The 23,308-nt window shown below is 40.5% G+C and overlaps 2 long non-coding RNA genes across 2 annotated transcripts in view; one reads left to right on the forward strand and one right to left on the reverse strand.

The window, feature by feature from the left end:
• LOC144322936 (uncharacterized) overlaps window positions 1–18,252 on the reverse strand; it is a 34,053-nt gene extending 15,801 nt beyond the window's left edge. The window contains exons 1-3 of the long non-coding RNA XR_013388519.1: window positions 18,187–18,252; window positions 16,709–16,865; window positions 9,135–9,253 (exon numbers count right to left, since the gene is read on the reverse strand). This is a non-coding gene — a long non-coding RNA (uncharacterized LOC144322936). The remainder of the gene's footprint in view (window positions 1–9,134; window positions 9,254–16,708; window positions 16,866–18,186) is intronic.
• The window catches only part of LOC144322937 (uncharacterized), a 57,394-nt gene that overhangs the window by 11,605 nt on the left and 22,481 nt on the right, over window positions 1–23,308 (forward strand). The window contains exon 2 of the long non-coding RNA XR_013388520.1: window positions 10,176–10,409. This is a non-coding gene — a long non-coding RNA (uncharacterized LOC144322937). The remainder of the gene's footprint in view (window positions 1–10,175; window positions 10,410–23,308) is intronic.

A 23,308-nucleotide genomic window follows, 5' to 3' on the forward strand; every position in this document is an offset into this window, starting at 1 on the left:
CCCAGGGTTCGCTTTGGTATATAGGAAATAGAGTACTGGATATGTAAATAGAATGGACAGATGGGTAGATTAAATTTATTTTTTATGTAGCCTTTCTTGACACCTTAAATCCACCCTGACCTCTCCATCCTCAACTCCTAACACATTACCTGTCTAACTTAATTCACGTTGAATCATGTATACTGACATAACTTGACTATGTAACTCTCGTGTTTAATTTTCTAAATTTGGGACATCTGGGTGGCTTGGGGCATGATCCTGGCATCCCAGGATCGAGTTCCACATTAGGCTCCCTGCATGGAGCTTCCTTCTTCCTCTGCTTGTGTCTCTGCCTCTCTTTCTCTCTCTGTCTCTCATGAATAAATAAATATTTTTAAAAATCTTTCTAAATTTAACTATAGCCAATTAAAACTCAGCTAGTTAAGAGCAAAAGTCAGTTCATATTCTTTTGATAAAGATTTATTTATTTATTTGAGAGAGAGAGTAGGGAAGAGAGCAGAGAGAGAGAGAGAGAATCCCAAGCAGGCTCCATGCTGAGTGCAGAGCCTGACTCAGGTCTCAATCTCACGACCCTGAGATCATGATCTGAGCTGAAACCAAGAGTTGGAGGCTTAGTTGACTGAGCCACCCAGGTGCCCAAAGCCAATTAATATTTAAAATTACCTTATCAGCTAATAGAACATTCTGCACATTTGATGCATGTAGCAAATGGTTGTTCAATGTATGAATGAAAAATAAAGGAATGAATCAATTTTTGTTCAGCATTTTCTCAGCTGAAAACAGGGTTCACAAAATTTGCTCTTTATAAGTCCTAACTTGCTTACTAATCAGTTAAGTGACCCTGCACAAATCATCTCACCATTTTGGCCTTGTTTTCTTCAGATGTAAAATGAGGAAGCGGCTTGGGTGATTCTGAAAATATCTCCAGCTCTAAAATCCTGCGAATCTATGATTTCTAGAAATCTGCCATGCAAGGTTAGGAGGCCAGGTATACATTTTGCTGCTGTGAATCCACATGTCATTCTGACAGTGATTGCCTAGTTGATGGCTCGATTTTTCACTGTTTAGAGAGCCTTGAAATTATGAACAGATTGTGTGTCAAAAATTAATTTGTAATATACTATGTATATTATGATTAGACTACTTTTTGTGGTCTAGCCTGGAAATTAAATATCCAGTGTATAGAACTAATACTACTTTAAGTATACATATTTATCTGTAGCCTTATTTCTATGGGAAAGAATATTATAATCTTTTTTTTTAATGATAATCTAATTAAGAACTTTAAGAACAAATCTCCCCAGATTAGTGGGTGGAGAAGAAGGAGAATGGAAAGGGATGCAATGTTCCCATGACCTTAACCACAGTACTTGAAAAAAGATCAAACAATGTACCTTCAAATTTCTATCTTGATTCAGAGTCATTAGCTTAGAGCAAGGTCAAAGTGAGTATTTTATTATTTCAAGAAGGTAAATAAATCTTTTAAAATGGCCAATTATAACAGTATGTTCTCATGTAGCTATTTTTAGTATTTTTTCTTCTGTAAAATAAATGCAAGATTGAAAATAACTCATGAGAAATTCATTAGAATGGGGCTCCTGGGTGGGTCAGTAGGTTGAGTGTCCAACCTTGATTTCAGCTCAGGTGATGATCTCAGGATTATGATCCAAGGGTCATGAGATTGAACCTTGTGCCTGGTTCTGCACTGGGCATGGAGCCTGTGTAAGATTCTCTCCCCATCCCTCTGCCCTTCCCCTGCTACCTGCACATGTGCATGCATATAAGCTCTCTCTCTCTCTCTCTCAAAAAACAAACAAAAAACCCAAAAAAAATTATTTAGAGAAATATGAGCAAACTCTTTTCTCATCTGCTTTTCCCATGAAAATTTAATTCAAGTTCCCTGTTAAAAAGCCACGGAAATTTCCTATGTAAATGATATCTATGTTTGGTGACTAAATTAATTATGTGATGAAATTGTTAATTTCTTTTTAAGATTTTATTTATTTATTCATGAGAGACAGACAGAGAGAGAGAGAGAGAGAGAGAGGCAGAGACATAGGCAGAGGGAGAAGTAGGCTTCATGCAGGAAGCCTGATGTGGGACTCGATCCCGGGTATCCAGGATCACGGCCTGGGCCGAAGGCAGGCACTAAACCACTGAGCCACCCAGGGATCCCCTGAAATTGTTAATTTCTTAAGGAAAAGCATGGTTTCTTGAGGTAGTATTTGGTGGTTAATGATAAGCCCCATGCCATCATGGAATTCATTTGCTCAGAATTATGGTTTAGGCATTTCAGGTCATGGCAATGAACTAACCTTGAACATACATTGCAATTTCTCCCCAGTTCCACATTTATCCAGGTCCTGGTTCACTTGATGAATTATCACAGTGTAAAAAAGCATGCAACACTCTTTTGTTAGATCTGCCAACCTTATTATTTCACATGGCTGTCATTCCTGGTCTCTTAGATGCTGGTTCTTTCCATCTAGTTCCTATTTATCATGGTTGGCAAGTTAATCTTTCCTGAAAACAATTTCTTTATTAGTCTTTGTTTTTCTCTTTAAAGATTTTATCTATTTATTCATGAAAGACAGAGAGAGAGGCAGAGACATAGGCAGAGAGAGAGACATCCCCTGTGGGGAGCCTGATGTGGGACTCGATTCTAGGACCCCGTGGCCCATGACCTGAGCCAAACAAAGGCAGACGCTCAACCACTGAGCCACCCGGGTGCCCCATTAGTCTTTAGTTTTATCTACTGCTTTTAAATCAAATCTGAAGCTTTCAGCCATGATTTCAAGTCCTCTCTACCTCCACCATCTGGCTTTTCCATGTCTGTTCAACATCATTTATCCCACCTTGCTGTCCCCTGGCCTCAATCCGCAGTAGACAGTATCCTGTCTTTGTACTGGAACTTCATGAGAAATAGGTGAGACCCTGGGCCACGTCCTCCAATGCCTGACCTGCTTTGCCCTTTCTCTCAACATCTAGATTGCCTAAGCACTTTTCTCAGGGTACTGTGCAATAATAGATGTGATAACAATATTATTACGGAGTACTTTCTATGTCAGGCACTAACTTATTTTATATATCTCATCTCTGCTAAAACAATTACATGACTAGGTCGATATGGGTATTATTATCTCCATTTTATAGACAAGAAAATCAAGGCTCAAAGAATGAAGAGTCTTGCATAGTCATACAGCCAACAAATGCCAGAGCCAGGTGTTGGAAGAGGTCATTGAGAGGACATGGAATATAGGTACTGCTCTCCTTAGCCTGAGAGCATTTCAAAATGCTCAGTGAGAGAAAATGCTCATTTCAAAAATGCACAGTGAGAGAGTAATGTGTTGTGGAGACCATCTGGATTATCTACAAAACTGAACCCACTTAAGGCCCTATATAAACTCTTAAGATTTGGTAGGTAGGTACGGAGGCCTACTTGTCTTGTGGCCGCCCAAGACAAGTGTCATATGTAAGTTCCTTTGTTAAACCTGCCACCTGCTAACCTGGAGTGGTCTACCTCTTTCTTTTGTCTCTCGTTGCCTTCATTGTATGGGAGCAAGTTTCATATTTCACCTGGGAAGCTCCTGAGGTTTCAAACCAACACCAGAATTCAACCAGTTGATAGGACTCCAAAGCCTTTGATCTTAACCATTATACCTTGCTGGTTCCCACAGAGACTGTGCACTGTGAGGAATGCAAGGATGTAAAAGACCCAGTGTCTGTGCCACAAAGTTAACTCGAGTCTGGTAGATAGACACACAAATCACTATCCTATGAGGCATTGTGTGAAAAGTACTGGAAAAATCAGCCTAAGTTGGAGTAGCTGTTCGAAGGTAGGGGAAGGCTTTCCAAAGCTATGATAATTATCTTTGAAAGATAGGTAGCATTTTAATGTATATCTGAACCTTTCAAATTTACATGTAATTTTATTCTGTCATGCATTGCTTATTTTTTAAAATTTTTATTGGTCTTCAGCTAACAAAGATTTTTTAAAGAAACGTTTATGTCTTACGCACCTGTATTTCCCAATATCACTCAGTATAGTGTAACATACACAATAAATGATAAACAATTTGTGATTAATCATCTAAGGATAAGATTTATTCATGAAAACTATTAGGTCAGGTTTTCTCACATTTCATTTTACTAAACACCATTCTCTCTTACATGTTTTTACAGCAGCCTGTATTTTACCTTCATTACATTCATCAACTTTCAAATATTCATTTCATGTGCGTCTTCTCTACTAGACTGTAAATCCCACATAAATTCAGGTACTGTGTGTGTCCTGGATGGCACTGAATCCCAGGTGCTTGCAATGTGTGCACATGGTAGGTGCTCAATAAATTTTGGTTGAATGAATAAAATAGGTGTCTCAAGGTACTCTTTCCAAGAGGGCTTCTTTGGTCTAGTGAGTTTAGGAAAAGTTGTATATTATGCCATCCACTGGGATATTCACAGTTACATATCAGCGAATGCAATCGCCAAAAAGCTTGCAGTAAAGAAATCTGCTTAAAGTTGACTGTATAATTTCTTAAATTAAATCGACTGAAGAACCACTTCTCCCCCTTTTTCCCTGAGAAACATCTGTTAATATCCTGTGAAATCACTATTGAGCAGACACTCTTAGGAAAGCCATTTTGGGGGGGCGGGAATCTGGATCCAGCATTTGTCATACAATGTTGTTATAGACTATAGATTCCAAGAAATGTACTCTTTTCTTGATCCTTTCCCAGCCAGAGGGACTGGGAATTCTAAAATGTGGAAACCAGGATGATGCTAACCTAAGGTAGCTTCAGTATCTAACAAAGGTAGGTGTTCCATGCTTTTATTCCCCAGCATGTGAGAACTGAATGCTTTTATTCAAAATAGCCTGCCTGATTGAGAAGGGTTATTTTACTCGTCTGTCTCCAATATTTAGCCACGAGCTTCACATTTTTCTGTAAGGACTGTGGGAGAACTAACTTCACAGGAGTTATTCAGAGTAATAACAATAAGGGTAAAAGTTGAAAGCTATGTTTTTGAAGACAGGTTAAATGAATTAAAATGATTTTACTTCAACATAATCAGAAATTATAGACTATGTAGGAAGATGATAAATATGAAAAGTACGGAGGAGGGAAAGTAGAGTGTATGGGCATAAAGAAAGGTAGGCTGTGATCTTAAATAGATTGGTCATGGTGGACCTCACTGAGAAGGTGATATATGAGCAAAGATTTGAAGCCCTTGAGAGAGTTTATTTGGGTAAAGAACATGTTGGCCAGAAGGAATAATTAAAGTCTCTACATCAAGAATGTGTTTGTTGAGTAAAAAGGTCAATGTGGCTGGCCACTGGGGCATGGAGGACGGATCCTATAGAGCCTTTTGACCATGATAAGGACTCTGGTTTTCACTTGGGATAAAATTGGCAGCCACTCGAGAATTTTGAGCAGAGGGCTATTATGTCTGACGTTTTAAAAGGATCACTCTGGCTTAGGAAGATGGGAGTAGAAGCAGGCTAATGAGTTAGGGGGTGAACTCTGGTGTGAGATCACCAAAAAATGATTCCAGGTATGTTTCCTGGTTACTCAGTACCTATCCTTTTTTTTTTTTTTTTTTTACTCAGTACCTATCTTGAACACTAGTTTCCATTACCATGTTTCCATGCCTTAAACCTGAGCTTATTAGTGACTATATTCCTGCCACCCAACACCTTCTTTTCTTAGCGCCTCCTGCTCCTGGAACCTGTTGCCCAACTTTCTTAATCTCCCTGAGCACCAAAACATCTATAATTGGCTTGCTTTTTCCCCAGGCCTTGGACTCAGTTTGGGCTTCTGCCCAAAGCTTTCCTTTTCCCATTATCAAACCCTCATATTCCAGAGCTTTTTACTATTTGTCCTCTTAGACTAACTTTAGGTTAATTGACTTGACCACTTAAAATTTAAAACCATGTGATTCTCCATGAGGAGAAGGGGAGCATGCTACAGGGACATCTGTGCTGACAAAGACATTCAAGAGGCCTCCATATCTTTCTCAGTCGTGGTGGGAGAGAAAGGCGTGGTAACAGCAATCAGCTGGGAGGTCTCCAGGCAGGACAGAGTCTGATCTATTGGCCAGTGGCACTTGGGCTCAGGGAAATCTTCCCCAGGTTTTACCTTCTTCAATCTGAGCAACCTCACATCATCTTACATCTTTCCTTGCAGCTTCAAGTAAACGTACAAGGAGTCAATGGTATTACCTTAGCAATTAGATTGAAATTCCTCTGACGGTAAAAACTCCATATTAGGGAATAGTTTTGTTTTTTTTTTTTAAGGAAATCAGATTTTTTTTAAGATTTTTACTTATCCATTCATGAGTGACACACACACACACACACACACACACACACACACACACAGATGCAGAGAGAGAAGCGGGCTCCATGCAGGGAACCCGACATGGGACTCAGTCCCAGGTCTCCAGGATCAGGCCCTGGGCTGAAGGTGGCATTAAACCACTGAGCCACCAGAGCTGCCTGGGAACATGTTTTGATATATGGTTAGGGTATAAGATGAGTTTGCCGATGGCTGGGGTGTCAACTGTCCCCCGGGTCTCAGAGGAAGGTGAAGCTGCCTAGCACAATGGAGAAAAAATGAAGCTCATGGTTCAGTAGCCGAGAAGAAGAAAGGGCACAGTGGAGATGAACAGAGATGGAAAAAAGAGAGGGAAGATTAAGCCATCGATTTGGAGGAAGGCACTTTAGGGCACAGTGTGACCCTCTCCATACATTATCTCCACAATTTATAATCACTGCCGAAATCTCACCCCCAGAAATCTTCATTGAATGAGGGTTGCTATGCTTCATTGAATGAGGGTTAGGAGCACCTGGGTGGCTCAGTGATTGAGTGTCTGCCTTTGGCTCAGGTCGTGATCGTGGGGTCCTGGGATTGAGCCCTGCATCAAGCTTCCCGCAGGGAGCCTGCTTCTCTCTCTGCCTATGTCTCTGCCTCTCTCTGTGTGTCTCTCATGAATTGAAAAATAAAAACGAAGAGACGGTTAATTAGTTTTGGGTTAGGGTCTTCCTAGTGTAAAAGCATTGTGTCAAGGAGATAGAACCCAAGAGACACAGAAGGCAGAAGCGCGCTTTGGGCACCTTGTTGATAATAGCCCCTAAGTGACTTCAGCTCAAATGTGATCAACAGGGTGAATGAATAAGCAAGTTATGGTAAAGCTGTGAGCTAGACTACTACTCAGCAATAAACAATGAATTACTGAGTTACTGATACATGAAACAACATGAATCAATCTAACAATGTTTATGCAAATGAAATAAGCCTGGAGGAAAAGAGTGCATTTTTTAATTTTTTTAAAGATTTTATTCATGAGAGAGAGAGAGGCAGGCAGAGAGAGAAGCCGGCTCCAGGCCAGGAACCGGACGTGGGACTCAATCCCGGGTCTCCAGGATCACATCCTGGGCCAAAGGCAGGCACCCAACCACTGAGCCACCCAGGGATCCCCTGAAAAGAGTGCATTTTTGCACAATTCTTATTACCTAAAACTTTAGGGAATTCAAACTCATCTATAGTGACAGAAAACAAAGCAATTGGGGTACCTGGATGGCTCAGTGGTTGAGCATCTATCTTTGGCTCAGGTTGTGATCCTGGGATTCTGGGATCAAGTCCCCCATTAGGCTCCCTGCAGGGAGCCTGCTTCTCCCCCTGCCTGTGTCTCTGCCCCTCTCTCTGTGTCTTTCATGAGTAAATAAATAAAATATTTTAAAAAGAAAGAAAAAAAAAAAAAACAGAACAATGGTTGCCGAGAACCAGGGAAGTACAGAGGAATTACAAAGGGACAGGACAAAAATTTCTTGGTGGTGAAATACATGTTCAGTGTCTCAGTTCTGGAGATGGTTTCACAGGTATAAAACCTGTGTCAAAATTTTCAGGGGTGCCTGGGTGGCTCAGCAGTTGGGGGTCTGCCTTTGGCCCAGGGCATGATCCTGGAGTCCCGGGATCAAGTCCCGTGTCTGGCTCCCTGGAACCTGCTTCTCCCTCTGCCTGTCTCTGCTTCTCCTCTGGGTCTCTCATGATTAAATAAATAAATAAAATATGAAAAAAATTTCAAATTGTGCACTTTAAATATATGCAGTTTATTGAATGACAATTATACCTCAAAAAGGTAGTTAAAAGAATTTTAAACTCCTTTAAGACATAAACCATGACTCTTCTTTAATAGTTCTCTGAAATGCCTGGTAAAATGCCACACACCTTCTGGGGAATAAGTAAAGATTTACTGCTAAATATTTGGACTCCATAATAGTTCAGCAGTTTCCCTATGACCATGAGGGCTAGGCATTTTCCTGATGTCTAGAGTAGTTCAATTAACATTAACTAACAGTTTTTAAGCTCCTTGTATCAAATCAAAATAAGAGATGCATTTTTTTTTTAAGTTTTAAAGTCCAGTTAACACAGTGTAATATTAGTTTCAGGTGTACAATTTAGTGATTCAATACCTACATACAACACCTGGTGTTCATCACAAGTGCCCTCCTTAATCCCCATCACCTATTTCCCCCATGCCCCCAACCTGCCTCCCCTCTGGTGACCATCAGTGTGTTTTGTATAGTTAACCTCTTTCTTGGTTTGCCCCTCTTTCTCCCTTTGCTCATTTGTTTTGCTTCTTAAATTCCACAAAGGAGTGAGATCATATGGCATTTATCTTTCTCTATTGTATTTAGCATAATACTCTCTAGCTCTACCCATGTTGTTGCAAATGGAAAGATTTCATTCTTTTCATGGCTGAGTAATATTCCAGCGCGTGTGTGTATACACATTATAAATATACACTATATATATACACACACACTATATACACACACACACTCTGTTTATACACACTACATCTTCTTTATCCATTCATCAATCAATGGACACTTGGGCTGCTTCCAAAAATTTGGCTATTGTAGAAAATGCTGCAATTAAATACCAGGGTGCCAGTATCCCTCTGAAGTAGTATTTTTATATTCTTTGGGTAAATAGTAGTGCGATTGCTAGATCCTAGGGTACTTCTACTTTTAACCTTTTGAGGAACCTCCACACTGTTTTCCACAGTGGCTGCACCAGCGTGCATTCCCCACCAAAAGTGCAAGACGGTTCCCCTTTCTCCATCCTCACCTGTTGATTCTTGTGTTGTTAATTTTAGCCACTCTGATGAGTTGAGGTGATGAGATGAGCTTTCGATGAGTTTATCATCATCAGGCTGATTTTAACATATCCACGGACACAGGTTCTTCCTATTTAACAACAAAATGCAGTAAACTGCATTAAAATGAAGTAATTCAGGAAAAAAATGTAGTCAGACTAGTTTTGCATCACACAACTTAAAGATTTGACTGACTTTTCTTTTCCCAGGAATTGTAATACTGTGTGATATTCGGGAAAGATTTCCACCTGCTTCTTGTCAATAATAACAAAAGTACTTACCATTTATTAAGAACAGATCATACCTCCTGCACCAGGCACTTTACATAATTACCTTATTTAATCCGATAACAGCATTGTGGGAAAAAATTAGCTAAGTAAGCATGCCACTTAAATAGATGAGAAAGTAAGACTCCGAGAAATTAAAGATTATACCAAGGTCATGCAAGCAAAGTGGTAGATGTAATATTTGACTACAAATCTGATTTCAAAGCAGATTTTACCTTTGTAGCCCGCGGTCGCCAAAACTGTCCTTGCAGGAATGTCCTAGACCTAATAATAATACTGCCAACTACTGTTAAATCGAAATGCAAATTCTCTGTGTTTTTAAGGGAGAACAAAGAAAATTAAAAACAATACTGTGTTTCTTCACGATAAAGCTAGAAGCTACTAAACCCCCCCTGCTCCCCCCCCATAGCCCTATAATTAAACCTTTTAGCGTTAAATGACACTTCCGTCCTTCAGTCATGTTCTTGTAGAAGCATCTATTCTTAACTCTCTTCAATATACATTTTATATCCAGGTTACTAAATAAAGTACATTATACCACTGAAGCTTTTTCCGGTTCTTATCTAAGGTTCCAGTAGGTTTGGATAGTCTCATTGTGACCTAGAAGTTTCCCCTCCAAGCAGATTTGAGGCATCTGGTCTAATTATATGGGAAGCTCCTCTAAGGTGGCATTTCTCCAATATTTGCATTCCTTGATGTCTGTCCACTCTTTCTCTTTTTTAAAAGTCACCCCAAAGATACAGATGCAGTGAAACGCCAGGACACCTGCACCCCGATGTTTATAGCTGCAATGTCCACAATAGCCACACTGTGGAAGGAGCCTCGGTGTCCATCGACAGATGATGGATAAAGAAGCTGTGGTCTATGTATACAATGGAATGTTCCTCAGCCATCAGAAGAGATGAATACCCACCATTTGATTCGACGTGGATGGAACTGGAGGGGATTATGCTGAGTGAAGTAAGTCCATCGGAGAAGGACAAACATTATATGGTGTCATTCATTCGGGGAATATAAAAAATAGTGAAAGGGAATAAAGGGGAAAGGAGAAAAAATGAGTGGGAAATATCAGAAAGGGAGACAGAACATGAGATACTCCTAACTCTGGGAAATGAACAAGGGGTAGTGGAAGGGGAGGTGGGCAGGGGGTTGGGGAGACTGGGTGATGGACACTGAGGGGGGCACTTGGCGGGATGAGCACTGGGTGATATGCTACATGTCGGCAAATTGAACTCCAATAAAAAATAAAAATAAAGTTCCCCATGGTGACTTTCAGTTTTCTTAACCACATCAAAAACCAACCAACCAATCAACCCAAGTTGCCACAGAGGGAATAGTAGAGGAGCTGCCCAGAGCTCCTAATAACGGGTTCCCTTGTTATTGCAGCAGATCTTAAAGGCTGAAAGTGAAGGATAAAAATGGGGTGAGAGCCTAGCAGACCCAGGCCTAAAATGCTAATCAAAGACATATTTGTCTTTGATCTTTCAATTTTAAAATCCATAATGACACCGTAGTTGAATGCTGTAACTACCTGAGCACCCTTACTGATGCAACCCACCACTTCCCTCTACAGAATTAACAGCTGTGCTTGGATTGACCAGCCCTCGTTCCAGCCTTGTTTTCCCCACTCACCACACCTGGGTGTGTTCATCAACAGATGATGGTGATTTGGGTGGTTTGGATGTTTACCGTAATGGAAGGCATACTGTGTAACTCGCTCCCCCCCAATTGTTTTGAAGATTCACCTACACGTAGTCACGTGCCTGTATTTAGTTCTACCTACTAAATAGCTTCTTGCCATTACATGCATATACCTTAGATTTTTAATACATCTTCCGTTTATAGGTTGTAAAGTCAAGTTCAATACTTCGCCGTTGAAAAGAAAGCTTCGGTAAACTTCCTTGTGCACGTTCCCTTAGGCATATATGTTAGAGTTCCTCTAGTTTATAGAGAATAATCTACCTAGAGATGGGAATCATGGTTGGCAAAATGTGTGTCTTCACTGAACACCTTTTCCCCCAGCTTTCCCCCTGAGATGTACTGAACGTATAAGGTGGTGTCAGTTTAAGGTGTCCCACGTGAGGATTTGCTACACTTGGCTATCACAGAGGGATTACCCTGTGCTGGCGGGTCATCGGGAGGACGTGACCCCGCTTGACCTTGGAGTTGGGCGCAGGGGATAGGCCGTTCCTTGGAAGGTACCTTCCGGCCCACCTGGAGCAGCTTGCAAGAAGGAAGCCTGGAGAGGCCAACGCGTTGTTGGGACTACCTGCATGGACATGGGCTGGGCCCTGTTCAGGCCTCTGCATCAATGTCTCAGATGCTGGGGAGCAGTGGGGAGATCTACTCATCTCTGTGGCCCAAGACAAGTTGTGTGTGTAAGTTCCCTTGCTTGGTACACCTGCCACCTGCCAGTCTGGTCCCTCTTTGCCCTGCGTGCTTGGGGCCAGTTTCAGATTTCACCCAGGAGGCTCCTGAGGATTCAGTCTGACACACTAGGCCGTTGGCTAATGCTTCCTTCCCTCACGTCCCATAATTACTGTTTTTTTTTTTTTTTTTTTTTTTTTTGTGGTGGGAGCATTTAAGATTGCTTTTCTTTTCTTTTTTTTAAAGATTGTATTTATTTATTCATGAGAGACACAGAGGAAGAGGCAGAGACAGGCAGGGAGCCCGACGTGGGACTCGATCCTGGAACTCCAGGATCAGACCTTGGGCTGAAAGTGGTGCCAAACCGCTGAGCCACCCGGGCTGCCCTAAGATTTATTTTCTTACTCACTTTTGATTGAGTGGGAAAAGATGTAGAATTCGTACACAGTGGAATATTATTCAACTATGAGAGAGAAGGAAACCCAGGCAGTTGTAGCAACATAGGTGGATCTTGAGGGAGTTTGGCTTAGTGGAACATCAGAGAGAGACAAAAATCTTATGATACCGCTTATATGTGGAATCTAGAAAAGTCGAAAAGTTGAGCTCATAGAAACAGGGTTGAATGGTGATGACCAGAGGCCACGGAAGGGGGAAGGGGAGAGATGTTGGTCAAAAAAAAGGTCTAGACGTCCAGTTAGAAGACGAGTAAGTTCTGGGGATCTAATGCATAGCATTGTGATTATAGTTAACAATTATATACTTGAAAGTTTCTGAGTAAATCTCAAGTGTCCACTCTTCACCCACAGGGGGTACACTTCTTCTCTAGACCAACTCCACTGGATTGCCATCCATACGATGATAGCTTTCTGGAAAGGCCTGCTGTAACCAATGAGAATTTGTCCACTCCCTGGCTTTAAGTGGGAAAAGCTTGCCTGCCTGCTGGGCTGAGTGCTTCCAGATGTTCCTTGTTACCACTTGTCATATTAAATATTTATTCATTTATTTATTTTTGTCTTATTACTTAGAAGCCCTTCCCTTATAGTTATTTCTTGGCCCTCACTGTCTAAGATCCCAGGGTGCCTGAGGTTTTAAGCTATGTGCTTGGGACAAAATGCTGCCTTGTGAGGATTTAAAACATTTTTTTCCCAACTGCTTCATGTCTTTGAAGGGAATTATAACTTGAAATGTCCAGAACACTATCCTATTCAATAATTTTCAGGTAATTATCTTATTTGGCTCTCCCAGCCTCCTGTGTCCCCAAGGCATGGCAGTTTAATGCTAGTGAGAGGACACAGAATGGAAGAAAACTGGCAGAGGGGGGAGTGTTTGATTGGGGGGTAATTAATGTCGCAATCAACTCAGGTTTCTGATGTGGCTTCTAGTCTGAAAGTGTAATTTGGAAAATGTCTGGAGTGAGAGTACTTGACTTCTAAAATTATACCTAATGTAGACTAAACACCAATAAACCTATCAGAGGGGATTTGGTTTCTTAAAGTAGGCACAACCTTAGATAAACAAACTGATTGTGATTCTTTTAGTTCTGTATTCAAGTCACTTTTAGGTCCCTTAGTTGCATTATAATTATTTATTGAAACCCATCTGAACAGCCATATATGAACATTTAGGTCTTCCTCAGGGGCCTCCCAAGCTAAATGCTGTTGGTTAATGGCCTGGTATTATCAAACAATGGATTGGTCTGCATCTCAAAAAAAAAGTCTCTGAAGTTTAGATGAATCATGAAAACCTTGAAAAGTGATTATTGTTTATACCAGCTCTAAGCCAAAGTTAGAATCATTTGTTTCTTAAGTACCTAATATATTTCATGGTAAAGCTTTTAGGTTATATACTTTGGAGTATTAATATATGGAAAACTCTTGGTTTATTGATTAATGATTAGATTATTACTTAAATCGAAGGCTGCTTGCCTTCACAAAGGACAGACTCCATTACTGGCTGTATCTATACTTTCAACGTGTGCAATAAACTGTGCCACAAAGGAAGTTTTGGTCAGCAGATCACTATCAAGTAATTCAAGCCTCAAATTTTCCTAACTTTGTCTTAGCATCTTCTAATCGGCAAGCCAGAGCAGTGTGCTGGGACCTTGCTTGCTACTCAAAGTGTGGTCTGGTTGACCAGCAACTCTGGCATCACCTGGGACCTTGTACAGGCCACTCCAGAACTGCTGAATCAGAATCTGTATTTTATACAAGATCCCTTGGTGACTTGTATGCACTTTCGAGTCTGAGAGCTATTGTGTCCGTCAGCGAATTGTTAGGGCTGTGAGAACATAGAGGTCTCTCTCCTTCCGCAGGAGAGCACAGGGCCCAGGGGTTTACGACATTGACTCAGTTACTAGGAGGCATGTAGCTAGTGCACATCTACAGTCAGGTCAGGTCAGGTCCTGTTCCTTGTGCTGCTGACAACATTAGTTGTCTGCCCAGCAGATCATTCCCCTCCCCCTGTGAGAGTCTCAGCACTGCCTCCTTTGAGGAGATGCCATCTGTATTGCCAGTCAAAGGAGATTTCATCTCACTTTCCACCCTGCCCCCACCCCCAGGGATGGGACTTAAGATGGGTCATCAGCTGCCGTCACTACAGCATGCAATCTTCAGTGGACTCGCACAGGGATGCAGGGTGCTTGGTGTAGAATCATCTCGAGGCTGTGCTGCAGAGAAAGACCTAGGAGCTCCCTCCTGCACCAGCCCCAGGAGATGAGTCGGTTATTATGGTAGAGTCACTTAGCGCTTCCTTCTGTCCCATTCCTTAGGCAGAATCAATGTGCATTCCTTTTTTTATTCCAAATATGTACTCTTTTCAGAATTTCCAGGCATAAACCATTGTGTGGGTTTTTTTTAACTTACACATATTGGATCATCCCACAGACACTAGTCTGCATCTTGTTTGTTCACTTAGTATAGGCCATATTCCTCATTGAGAGCCTTTGGGTCATCTGAATTTGAGTTCAGAATCTTTTGGATTTTAGAGTAGTGGTGTGGTATGCACACCGAGTATCACGTAGCTGGTGTGATCGGAGGCAATACTTCATAACAAACACGTTAAATTGTGTTTTGCACTGGAAGGTCTGAATATTCTATTCATGCTGTATGAGATCAATTAAGTCTTACCTATTTTCATGTCAGGACAGGTAAATATTTGCTGTCAAGTGAGTTTACGATTGGTTTGGTTTTGCCACTGAAGTTAAAAAACAAAAACAAACTTAGTTTCTAGAATGTTTTGGATTTTGGAATTGTGGATAAGAAATTGTAGAGCATGATCTATCTATATTGTAGAGATGTGCTTTCCGAGTCAGTCCTTATGCATAGATCTTTTTCACATCTGCTGAACTATAACCATTGGACACACACCAAGAATTTAACTATTCTTCTATATCTTTTTAAAAGACTTTATTTATTCATTTATTTGAGAGAGAGAGAGTGTGCACTCAATCATGCATGCATGAGTGGGCAAAGGGGGAGTGAGAGGGAGGGGAGAGGGATCCCATGTGGGGCTGGGATCTCATGACCCTGAGATCATGACTTGAGCCAAAGCCTAGAGTCAGGGATGCTTAACCGGCTGAGCCACCCACGTGCCCCAGCAGTCTTCTATTGATGAACATTTGGGATTTCCCAATTTCTGTTCTTACATATAATGTTGATCACATATAATGTGATCATCCCGTGTGTTTCTTTTAATACAATTGTACAAGTAGGAAACACCAATTTAAGTGTATGAACAGGGCCAATGTGAGGGAAAATGTTACTCATTTTCTGACTACAGCTGATTTCTCCTGTTGTTAAATGACATTTATGTTGAAATTTCTAAACCAAATGGTGGAAAATATCCCAGTACAGTGGAAGGAGGGGGAATAGCTTTGGGATTTAGGACTCATGTTCTAGATCAGGACTCACCATTCAACACGGACAACCTCAGGGTTTTTGTGCACAGTCTCTCAGTCTTACAACACAGAGAACTGTAACATATGACCTCTACCGATACTCAGTTCCTCTGTATGTAGGCACTGCTCTGAGCACCTGAGAAACAGCAGAAATCCAAAACCGACAATCCTTGCTGTGATGGAGCTTCCATTTTAAGGAGAAAGACCAAAAATAAACATAACAAAGTATAATATTTAGTGTGTTGGACAGTGATACGTGGTAAAGAGAAAATTCGTAAAGCAGGAAAAGCTACTAGTGTCTTATTCCAATGTCTATGCACATCACTCCTTCGAAGGTGCTGTTTTTATGCTTCAAAAGGGGAAATTAGGTTTTGAGTGTGAGCGAAGCAGGACGTGTGTGGGAGGGTGTGAGGTGGGGGACTGCTGTTTATCATTATCGTCCCAGTTTTACTGTTTGACACTTAAAATGATGTCCACATATTACTTTGATAAAGCATAACTATTTTTAGAAAGAAAGAGGGGAAAATATCTGAATTACTTCTTTAGGAAAATGTTTGAGAAGAATAAAGGGACAGAGCAGCCAGAGAGAGGAGAAAAGACCAGATAGGGAGTTGTGGTTCTAGAAGATGCCAAACATCAGTACAAACTATTGGGTTATGAATCATTTTCTGAGGCTCTTAAAATATGAAGACTATGAAAAGCATGCAACATTACTGCATTTCAACAAGACTCCTATGGGGCAAAGTTTCCATTTCTTAAAATTCTGACTAGATTTTGGTGGTCAAGCAATGTGAATCACTGGTATTTCTGCCTCTCAAGTAGTCAAAATAAATGGTTATTGAGCTATATGGGTGGAGGTTGGTAGAGAATACCCATGAAGAGGAGTTCTTAGCATCATTTGTAACATGAAGGCTAAGACTGTAGCAGCGCCCTTTCTCTCTGTCTCTCTCCCCACCCCCCCCACCTTCATCCTGTTGCAAGACATGTGCTTCCATACCTCCATTCTCAGTGGGAATCTGTTCCCTTCTTTTTTCTTCTTAAAGCATACTTATTTTTCAAAAATTCAGATCTAATTCCATTTTCTTGATGAAACTTCCTTTGACCAATCCAATCTTCAAATCTTTTATTTTTTTTTTCTTTAGTTCTCTCTATACCTGGAGAGATAAAAGTCTCTGGTCTATTTTTGGGGATAGTGAAAATGTTGGTATGTGCAGAATTGGAAAGAATTTATATGTGGAAAGCCCCCTACTGAGAAATTAAACCTTTGGATCTTAGTCATAACTCTGCTACTAGCTGTGTGGCATTGATCAAATTATAGAACTTCTCTGGCCTTAGTAACTTAGTCTTTAAAATTAATGAGTTGGACTAGATGATCCTTTTGAGCAACCATCCACTCCCTGGGCCTCTTTCCTTGCTGAGCAGGGAGCTGACTGGGGCTTAATCCCAGCATCCTGGGATCATGACCTAAGCTGAAGGCTTAACCGACGGAGCCACCCAGATGCCCCCACATATTCCATTTGTTATGGATCTGATTCTATCTGGAGTACACATTTCTCCTCGCTCTAGTGAAGAATACTATCACACCTAACCTTTTTCTGAGACTCTGATGCAAGGAAATTAATTTTTGAGGTCCAAGTAATGACTCTGTTGTTGGTGTTACCTTAATTGTAGCCCCTCCCTGTCGGTTTCAGTGCTTTTTTCCTGCTGATTCTCCCAACAAACTTACATAATGTTGGGCTCTTATTAGATGCTTACAGCTGTCTAATTCATACATTCCTACATCTCAGATCCTTATCTAGTTTGGTTTTTGTTGGAGGATCTTATGAAAACAAAGGGTGAGGAGTAGACATTGAGGAAGGAAAAAGCTTAAAAAAGTCAAGAGCTGACTTGTTTCTTCCTCTTTTACTTTTTTCCTACTGTTTTTTTTTTTTTAAATTTCCTCCTGTCACTACTTTTAATATATTAATAGGAGTTGCAGGACTACCAATATATTTGTTTGAATTTAATAGAAAATATTCTAGGTAATCACTCAGCTTTTTCTTTGAGGGTACTGTATTATATCATTTTATTAATATTTATTTATATTCTATAATTAATGCATTCACTAATTTCCTATTAAATAATTTCATAATGCACAGCAAGTCCCAATGTTTGGCTAACTAAAGCAAGGATCAGTTTTGTTCTTAAGACAGAAACTCATATGAACTAGTTTAGGTCAGAAACAAAAAATGAATGAATGAATGAATAAGTAGGAAGTTATTGAATGTCTGAAGGTAACCTGAATAATCGTAGAGTAATAATTATAGAGAGATGTCATAAGACACTGGGACCCCAAGAACTAAAAAAAAAATCGTTCAAATCCCAATTTTCTCTATGTTTCCTAGGATATTTGATATCTTGGCTCTCCTTTTGGCACATTTTCATTCTTTTCCCTTGATGTTATTGTAGATTACTTTAGGATGCTATGGGCTGCACCTGTTCATCCCAGCTTCTGCTTTGCCTGGTTTCCTAGCTCTAGCACTCATCCGAAACCAAGTGAAGTCCAGCTTCTATGTTCCAATTCTAAATTCCAAGAAGAGATTCTGATTGGTATAGCTTTGGTCAGATGTAAACTCTTGTCCAATCAGCTAGTGATGAAGAAGGGACTGAACCATGTACCACACACATGGCTACAAATACAAGCATGCACACAGGCACAGGGGTGCATTTACCCTAGAAGGTTCCAAAAATGTTGGCACAGAGCAGTTCCTCAACACATACTTATTATATTTAATGTCAGGCTCACAAGTAAACTTTATACAAAATATACCTCTCCAACCTCCTTGATTTCTTTCTTGAATTATTGTAATTGCTAAAGCTAAAGATAAGATGTGGCTGATGTCTAAATATAGAAATAAGCAGAATAAATAAAGGGCTGTTTGGAGATTTAGCCTGACGGGCAATCACTTTCTAACTTAATAAGTATTTTAGATCTTGATTTAGCTGCCTTTCTTTGGGTGAAAATTTGTTTGATCTTGTCTTACCATTAGAAAAGTCACAAGCATGCAAATTTTATGCATTCTTGTAAAGTTCAAACACATTAGCTTTTATTGACAGATACTAATTTATATGAGGAAGGCAGAGGCAAAATGGATTCAAACAAATGCCTTAAGTTCAGAAGTATGCTAATTAATGGATTTTCTAATTGGCTTTCCTTTTTTTTTTTTTTTTTTAACTCTTCCCCAAAGCCTGCTGTTATGCTTGCTTTATTATAATACTCTGGAGGGCATCTGAAAACATAATTACCCGGGGAAGTCTGGTTTTGGGAATTGATCTTATAAGATGTTAAAGCAGCACAGAAATGTAATGTGAGCTACATATGAAACTACATTTTCTAGTAGTCCCAATAAAATAAGTAAAAAAGCCCCAATAAGATTAATTTTAGGGCAGCCCGCGTGGCTCAGCGGTTTGGCACCGCCTTCAGCCTAGGGCCTGATCCTGGAGACCCGGGATCGAGTCCCACATCAGGCTCCCTGCATGGAGCCTGCTTCTCCCTCTGTCTCTGCCTCTTTCTCTCTCTCTGTGTCTCTCATGAATAAATAAATAAAATATTAAAAAAGATTAATTTTAATAATTTTATTTAAACCGATATACCTAAAACATTTTTATTTCAACATGCAATCAATAAAAAAATTAATAAGGTATTGTATACTTTTTTGGTGCTAAGTCTTTGTTTTTCTTTGTTTTTTTGTTTGTTTTTTTTGGTACTAAGTCTTTGAAATCCAGTGTTTTATACTTAGAGTGTAAACTTCAATTCAGATAGTAATTTTTCTTTTTCTTTTTTCTTTTTTTTAAGATATTTATTTATTCATGATAGACACACAGAGAAAGGGAGAGGCAGAGACACAAGCAGAGGGAGAAGCAGGCTCCATGCAGGGAGCCTGATGTGGGACTCGATCCCAGGTCTCCAGGATCACACCCCGGGCTGAAGGCGGCACTAAACCACTGGGCCACCCGGGCTGACCTCAGATACTAATTTTTCAATGGTTAAAGAGAAAGTTCTCCAGGCACCCTGAGGCTTGCTGCCCTTGCAGACCAACCTTGTAGGGGTGGTCCTGCCCTAGGCCCTAAAGTGCTGACACTGCTGCAGACTTTCCTATAGTTTGTTCCTCAGGACAATAAATAGTCCCTTGACATCCTCCATGAGCTCTCATGAACTTGGCAAATGTCGTCAACTTGGAGATTAGCATATTAAACACTCAGAACTTTTACAGTCAAGAGATTTGCTTTGCTTTGCCTAACCCAGTGTTTTCCAAACTCAGTTGACCAGAAGTCTTCTTTTTTAAGAATAACAGAATGCTTTACTGCTGTTCTACATGGGTTCTGTGGCATATACCTTCAAAAATGCTCTTCTGGTTCGCTAGATATTGCCGGACTCCAGCACCTGCTCATTTGATCACGCTGGGCTTCAGCATGTCCTTAGATGCACCATTCTAATACCTATCTGTAGGGGACATCGGTTTTTGTTTTTGTTTTCCCCTGAACAACAACTATTCCTTTTATTCTATCAGAATCTTCTTTTCCATGGAAGAATTTATTCTATATAGATTGAATGTGACATCTCCTCTTCCTAGCCACAGTTGGGCCCTGTGGTAAAGACTGTCATTGTGCATTTTCACTTTCTTTCTGGGCACATAGCTAGACTGCATTTCCCTGCTTCTCTTGCCTTTAGGAGTGGCCATACAACTAAAGTTGTACCAATGGATTGTGGGCAAAAGTGGGGCATACAAATTCTGAGCTAAGGCCTGAAGATAGGAGCATGCTTCTTCCATGCTCTTGTTCCCCTTCCCAGAAGCTGGAACATGGATGTGCTTGTCACTCAGGTTTGATCATGCACACTCTAGGAGCTAGTGGAGAAACAAAATAAAAGAAACTTAGATCCCTGAATGACTCCATGGAGCAGAGTGCCTCTGATGTGGAATATCACATCAGGCTGAAACATGAGAGTGAAATATGTATCTCTATATTCTTGAAGGCACTGAATTATTTCTGAATCTTTTTTACTGTGGAAGTTTAGCATAACTCTGGCAAATATCATGCATGAATCAGTTTTAGCCAAAAAATATACCCCACTTTTATGGGCCTGGATGAGTGTTTTAGCAACTTGCATGAAACCCAACCTATATCAATCAAAGTCATTCTTTGAATGTTTATGTCAAAGCCAGCTGGATTCTTTTTTTATATATAGTAGCAGTTAAGTTATAGGATATGTATCCATAACCATCTTTTCCACCACCATGAGAATGCCTACTTGAGAGTTAAGCCAATTCTTCTCAAGAAACAATATCAAGAAATGATGAGAGGAATGCCTGGGTGGCTCAGACTGTTAAGTGCCCAAATCTTGATTTCAGCTCAGGTCATGATCTTGTGGTCATAAGAGTGAGCTTCACGTCAGGTTCCATGCTGGATGTGGAGACTGCTTAAGATTTTCTCTCTCCCTCTCTCTCTGCCCCCACCCCTGTTATCCCTCTCTCTCTGAAGAAAAAAAAAAAAAAAGAAAAGAAATGACAAGAGACCGAACCCCCAGTTCCAGCAAGGCTTCAAGTAGGATCACCATTAGATTTGCCAAATTTATTACATAATAAATTACCAATTTTGTTTAATTTAACTTGAATTGGGTCACTTAGTATTACTTGCAATGAGTCCTGACAAGTAAACTACCAATTTCCTTCTTATTTTAACACTCTCCCTTGCCATTAGAGCATTTCTCTTCTTCAAACTTTACATGCCCGTGCTTGCTTGCTGGAGAAAATCAAGGCGGATTCTGTTTATCCAGTGTAGGAGATTCAGGGGACCTAGGAAAGGCAAGGAGTGAAATAAAGTTAGAATACTCTATTGTGGGAGTTCTATATGTGCTAGAGGATGACTCCAAGAATATCTACTTCAGTGACTTGGGAAATTCAGCTTCTTTCCAGCCATCTGCATTTTCCTTCCTCCCTATGGATATAGGAGGGATGCTGAGACAGACCTGGTTCATAGCTACCCTAGATGAACGAGGGCCCATTCAGACTGAAAGACATTTGCTAGTCAGTGAAGCACAACCACCATGGAATGAGAGATGTGTTACAGGATTTAGAACCTACGTAATGGAAGGAGAAGCTGAGGAAGCAAAGGTGCAGAAGGAGGAGCTGGAAATTAGGAGAGCCATTAATCAGTCTTGGTTGACATGGCCGAGGGGTTGGACTGCAGGTCTCCTGCTGCAGCAGCTCCAGAGCATCAGAGCAAGTACCAACTGGGTGAGGGGGTGCTGGAGCCACAACAGGACAGGTGTTTAGAAAGTTTCTTCCCCTCTTTAACTGAGTGAAGCTGAACCTATAACCAAAGGAGGCATTATGCTTCTAGAAAAATCTCAAGGCAAAGTATTGCAAGCAACAGTAGTAGCTATTGGATCAGGCTCTAGAGGAAAGAGTGGAAGGATTCAACCAGTTAGCATGCAAGTTGAAGATAAAGTTTTTCTCTCAGAATATGGAGGCACCAAAGTAGTTCTACATGATAAGGGTTATTATTTAGAGACTCAGAAAAATATATAGATTGAAATAAATCATTATTGAAATGGCATCAAGTGAAGCTGCCCATTCCAGTGAAGTTGCGAAGTCTTTCATCATGTAAATAATTTTTTGTCTCTCTTTTATAATAAACTAATGGTATCCAAACTAATGATATCCAGGGTCTCCAAAATTTAGTTTTAGTGTACTGTACTGATAGAAACATTACCAAATAAAATGCATAAGTGACTGGTTAAGCTTTAAAAAAAATCAATCTTCTTGAAGCATTGGTATAGAAGGACAAGACCGAGGATGCAAGGAAAATAAGTCAAGAACATCTATCTAGTCCCTGAAGTGAGAACCCAAGGCAAGGGGGGAGGTGTTCTTAAGTAGATGCTCCAATTCCCCACCACAAAGCCCTTCCTGACCCTGCCTGTCATCCTGTTTCTTCCTTGCCTTTGGGTGGTTAAGACTTAGCATCTGGTTGCCTCTTCTTCCCACCAGTTTGTTCAGCAGTGATACTTGCCCAAGCCCTAGTTTATTCCTGTTGTTTTTATTTCATCTGGACCTAGATGTGTTTAGGATGCCCAAGACTCTTACCAGGCCAGGTTTCTAGCTAAGCCCCAGCCCCTCCTGTAGCCACAGGTGGTTCTTTCACCTCACCTAGGGAGGCCAGTCTTCCTACATGCTTACTGAATGAATGCACTGAGTGCTCTGACATTGAAACCCTATTAGTAATATAATACAAATATAGATAATATAAATAATAATATATTATTATTAGTGACTTTTTTCTCTAGGTAGCAGACTTCCTTTCAACTTGGTGAAGGGATTTTTCTATGCTTGAGTATGAACTAAGTAGATTGATATAAGGAATATATAGCCAAGGAAAGCATAAAGACTTGGTGTCAACAGATTAGCTTTTTTTTTTTTTAAGATTTTATTTATTTATTCATGAGAGACACAGAGAGGCAGAGACACAGGCAGAGGGAGAAGCAGGCTCTCCTGGGACTCCAGGATCATTCCCTGAGCCAAAGGCAGATGCTCAACCGCTGATCCACCCAGGCATCCCG

Source organism: Canis aureus, chromosome 11 (genome assembly GCF_053574225.1).
Source record: "Canis aureus isolate CA01 chromosome 11, VMU_Caureus_v.1.0, whole genome shotgun sequence".
NCBI lineage: Eukaryota > Metazoa > Chordata > Mammalia > Carnivora > Canidae > Canis > Canis aureus.